The following is a 5,448-nucleotide window of genomic DNA, read 5'->3' on the forward strand; positions in this document are numbered from 1 at the left end:
TTATTTTAAAGGTAATTATTGAGACTTACTTAGTACTAATATTTAACACCAATGTTTAGTGAAGCATATTTCGTGGACTATTTGGATAAAAATATGTCTGAGATAAAAATATACAAACAATAGAAAGACTTTTATTTTCACTTCGCCAGCTATCCCTATCATAAATGAAGGGCGTGGACATTTCTCTATGAATCAAATTTATTCCATTTATGTTGACAAGTCTCGCATATACAAAAATATCGAACATGTTGAATTAAATTTAAAAAAATTGTGGGATTTTTTGCTTAGGCAGAGTGGGCCGATATTTCAGCCCTCTCGGACTATAATGATATTATTGTTATATTTTTATTTTTGAAAAAATAATTTCAATAATATAAAGAGTCACTACTGAAAATTTATATAATTATAAATTACAACATATAATTATAAATTACAACAATTAAAAAAATACTAGCGCTTTGTTACAAAACATTGCATACAAAAATAACAATCAGAAAAATAGAAACGCAACGGTCACAACAAAGTAAAAAAGCATACTGTGAATCTATTACTTTTTCATTGAATTTCTTGAAGCACGTATGATTTAAACTAAACTGATTCAATTAGGTAAAATAATAAAATAAGTGACAATTTCTAGCGATCCGTGAGTTTTTTCACATATAGCAACACTGATGAAACAATCATGACGAAAATAAAAATCAATATACAATTTTTTTATCTTATATTCTAAAATGGCACTATATTTCTTTAATTTATTTTTTTGATGTCAGTAGACGTCCATTGCACTGGTACATCTTATGATAACGTCAACTGACGTCCGTAGCATCGAAGAGGCTAAAAAACGAACTTGCATAACATTTTAAAATGCACGCCAAATATTTACATGTGTAGTTGCCTAAAGCGCGAACGATTAACTTCACTTAATCTCATACAGTGATACCTCAAATTACGAACCCTTCTAGATACTTTTTTACATCTTTACATACCATGCGCGTACGGTAAGATACATTCTCTTTCACTCGCTCGCGTGTTAAGTGGCGAAAGTGAGTGAGAGATAAGGGCGTGCGGAACGTATGTAACGCACGCCCTTATCTCTCATTCACTCTCGTCACTTAACTTTGTCACTTAACCTACACTACATATAAACCTAAATTCGAGACGCGCACCAAAAATATTTATCTGAGCGATGTTTGTTGTTACTATCTTAATCTGAAAACGACGCAAAGAGTGATGTGTGCGAAGCACGCAGCACGTATAGTCTGTCCAAGATGTTAACGCTCATCGTCGTTGTATTGTAAATAAGGGTGCGTGTACGCATTCATGCACACATCTACAGTTTTCCACGATTTTTTTTACACCGAAATGAGAACGTTACCAATACTAAATCAGGGCTGTTTTTAAAGTAGGGTGACCATGCGTTGGAAATTGCATTAAAAACTATAATGTTTCGCGCTCAAACACGTTTGCGCGATGTTATTGTTCTTTGTTTACATATATTATTAAATATTTACATTCTGTTCCGTACAACCCATAAATTATGTTTTAGATGTCTCTGCGCTTATACCCGCACCCGATGGTTAACAGTATTTTTTGTAAAATTTGTCCCTTATGTGATTTTATGACGGGTCATAAAATCGGGCCATTTTCGCTCGCCTTTATTATTTTGCACCAAAGTTGCCGCCATCGGTATACGTCTTAAATCATATTTTGGTGAGTGCTGTCATGTTTTTGTGTTAAATATGCTTATAAATAAGCAAAATAAGTAAGCAAGTATTATTTTACATTTTCCTCAACAAATAAAATTAAAAAAGTAAAAATTAATTGCACTTGTAATTTCACATGGTCACCCTATTATATTCTCTCACCAATACTATGACGATGAGCGTTCATATCTTGGACGGGCTGTACATATATTTCAATAAGATGAAATAGAAATTGGGTTTCAAGATACAAACTTTTCGAGATACGAACCACAGTCGGAAACAAATTAGATCGAGGTACTTTAATTTATTAATCAAGATATATTTTAAAAGTTTTACGCTGATTATATTTATGTACAGTTTCCATTGTTAACACTAATCATTAATTAAAAATAAAATGCTTTATCGAATTTATCAAATGATAAAATATTTAGATGATGTTTTTATATTTTACTGTAATGTCAATTGGTGGATTTCATTGCATTATATTTAAACAAGATTTGTCATAATTTAGATAAAAAATGATGTTTTTTCTGCGAAATTAAATAACAGTGTTTCGTAAACAAGGAAGCGTGTGACTCGCACTAGTTCGTGTTGCTGTATAAATCAGAAGTCAAGACAGACGTTTTGCGATAAAGATCATCAAATATTAGATGCGCTGAATTGATAATAAAAGGTGTTATAAAACAATATACGGTGCGAACGAACGATAAAGCGAATAATGAGAAACGAACACAATTGAGATTTATTGCACATGTGACGTTTTATTGTTAAACGTTTCTGTTATATCTCGGTCGACGGTTAACGATGTTATTGTGACGATAGAAAATTGAAAAAATATATTTAATAGAACGGATAAATATAAATCATTTGGGCTATTACGTACAATAGAACCTATATTTAAGTATAATTAAAGTTTTCCCTGAGTTAATCGTAACTTATACTAAAAGTTTTTCATTGTATTATATTACACCTACTTTTGAAAGGTCAAGCGTTTGTTTTAGCATCATATTGTATCGAAATTATCACACAAATTATTATTAAAGCAATGTTGTTATCAGCGTGTAGCACTGCAAGCTTGTAACGGGCGTTGTTGATAAGGGTCGTTGCTAGACCTCTGGGGAGTAGATAAGCAATAAACGTTAAAACGAATGGTAGATAACATTGAACGCATTTTAGCTGAGCAATCACTTTTCGTTCAATTTCTATATTTAAATTCAACGTATTTTTAAACACCTAGAAGAAGTATGTTTAATTTTTATAACAATTTTCCAACGCTTTCTTGATTGATTACAATAGTGCATGAAGCGAAGTACATTTAAAACTATATTATGGACAGTAAAGTTATAAATGTGTTAGTATTAAAATCGCTTTTGGTAACATATGTACAATATACACCCATATGAGGTATGTTAAAGTAATAACGACAATTTTTGAAGGTGTAATAAAGACTCAATACTGTCTGTGATGTGCATGTTAATTGTCAGCTAATTTAGGCGAGTAGTTTGTGTATGAAAAACAAAAATTGACAACGCATTTTGTCACGTTTAATTTGAAAATTATTAACCGACCAAATTTTTGAGCCTATCAAAAATATTTTAATTTATAGAGGCGGCCGGATCATAAAATCAGCATTTGTTAAACTGTTGTTTATGGCTCTTAGCTATTCGTAGATATATATATTTTTTAAAGCATTCAGTTTAAGAACCACATCGCGAAAATGCCTCCCCCAAGCAGGTGCCGCCCGGGGCGGTCCGCCCCCCTATGCCCTCTAAGCTACGTCACTGCATGAAGGAGAAAAAGACAAAATCGTTGAATGCGCCAAATTATTAATTTCTTCAATAATGATAACATTGTTAATACGAGTTTGATGCCAACTTCCTCAATTAAAATATAGATAGCATACTAAAAAACATAACTAATTATTATATATCAATAGAAATTAAAGAAAAAAATGTTTATTTTTTTTATAAATTGTGAATTGGATTAAATTTTGACTTAAATGTAATATGTTAAATGTTAAATTTGTGTCAGATAATTGATTATTTGTAGCAAAAGTGTATTAATCCTAGTTTAAAAATAGAATAGCTATGCGTCACTTGTTGCCGTATAAATAACAAAATCGACTGTAATAAAATACAACCAAGAAACTATTGACAAGAATAGATTATATGAGTCGTTTAAAAACAGTAGTAGTCATTTAGCCAATCTGAATTTCTCCAGGAATCAAAATAAACATTTAATTATAACGTGTTGTTTTGTATTTGAGCTAAACTTTGCAGTTGACTTTTATAGACCTTTTGCCAATTTCTGCTCCGAAAAAATATACGAGCTGAAAATAAACAGATATTTTTCTTACCTATTAATAAATACTTATTTTCGTTAAAAAATGGCAGATGACAATTATGTTTTTGAACTATACTTATATAATAAAATAATGAAAGCAAGATTTTTATGCGAAAATGTTGAGCATTTTTGAACTAATTTTATTATAAATATTTCACTTTTCTATTATAAAAATACATGGTTATACTTTATTTTGAAAATATATGTACTATGTCTCATATTATAACATTGTTATAAATTGGTGAAGCGTATCATTTTTGAAGTTAATCTAATACAACTCGGTAACTATATAGGCACTCCATAAAATAAATTGTTCTCTACAAATCAGCTGCGAATTGGAAAAATATCGATATTATATTGTCCTGACGGACCGACAAGTACAGGAGTTGTATGATTAAATGATTAATTAATCAGATGTGTTTAAATCAATGTGGACGTCTTTGCTTCGTCTTCCCGTTTAAAAATAACTACGTAAAGTTTCTTTCTAAACAAAATATGAGAGTGACGATCTACACTTAAGCCTATTTATATAACATTATAACCAATCAAGAGTATAATAAAATACATAATTTTAAATTATTTTATCGAGGAAAAAGTTCTTTCTTTTTTAAAAAAAGGATTTTGAGAAATACAGAATTTACATATTAATTGTGTTTTGTGATAAAAAGAACTAAAATGTTATAACGAATCATTTTATGCTTTTAAATAAGACATAGATATTTAATTTTTTGAAGCTGTTGTAAAAAAGCTAATGAGTGCAACATTATATATTTTTTATCAGTTTGAGGACCGTTGTTATAGCTAATTAATCAATTTGTTTGATATTTAAATTTATTTAAAAAAAATGTTTAATTTATTTTCATAATATAAAATGAATATTTAATAAATTTTCTAATTAAGTTTGACACTAATAAAAATTAATATACTCCATTAAAATTACATAACGCATGCCGACGGTTGACGACGACCGTCATCGAATGCAAATTAATTTCGTCAAATCCTGTCCAATACGGAGAAGTCTATTTTTATATATGTTTTTATATTAATAATAACAAATAGAGACTGGATTGCATTTAAACAAATAAAACGTGTTGATCAGTCGATGCTTTTATTTATTCATATTTAAATTTACATGTTTTTCTAATTAAAATTTAAATAATAGCAGCATCTTTATTCTTGCTAATAAACTAAATATATTATTTAACATTGAAGAACCATATTTATGATCAATTTAATCTATTTTTTTTTATTTATTTTTTTATATAATTTATTATGATCTATTTTATTAATGATTCTGATTGTATCCTAAAAATAAAATAAAAATAAGTACGCCCGAACAGGGACTTGAACCCTGGACCCTTGGATTAAAAGTCCAATGCTCTACCGACTGAGCTATCCGGGC

At 29.4% G+C, this 5,448-nt stretch overlaps 1 non-coding gene across 1 annotated transcript; it reads right to left on the bottom strand.

Annotated features, from left to right (window-relative positions):
* Positions 1-5,375: 5,375 nt before the first annotated feature.
* TRNAK-UUU (transfer RNA lysine (anticodon UUU)) lies at positions 5,376-5,448 on the bottom strand. Its single transcript has one exon. It is a non-coding gene; the product is annotated as a tRNA-Lys (tRNA).

This window comes from Plectrocnemia conspersa, unplaced genomic scaffold (genome assembly GCF_051122295.1).
Source record: "Plectrocnemia conspersa isolate PC_06_02 unplaced genomic scaffold, ASM5112229v1 ptg000002l, whole genome shotgun sequence".
Classification (NCBI taxonomy): Eukaryota; Metazoa; Arthropoda; class Insecta; order Trichoptera; family Polycentropodidae; genus Plectrocnemia; species Plectrocnemia conspersa.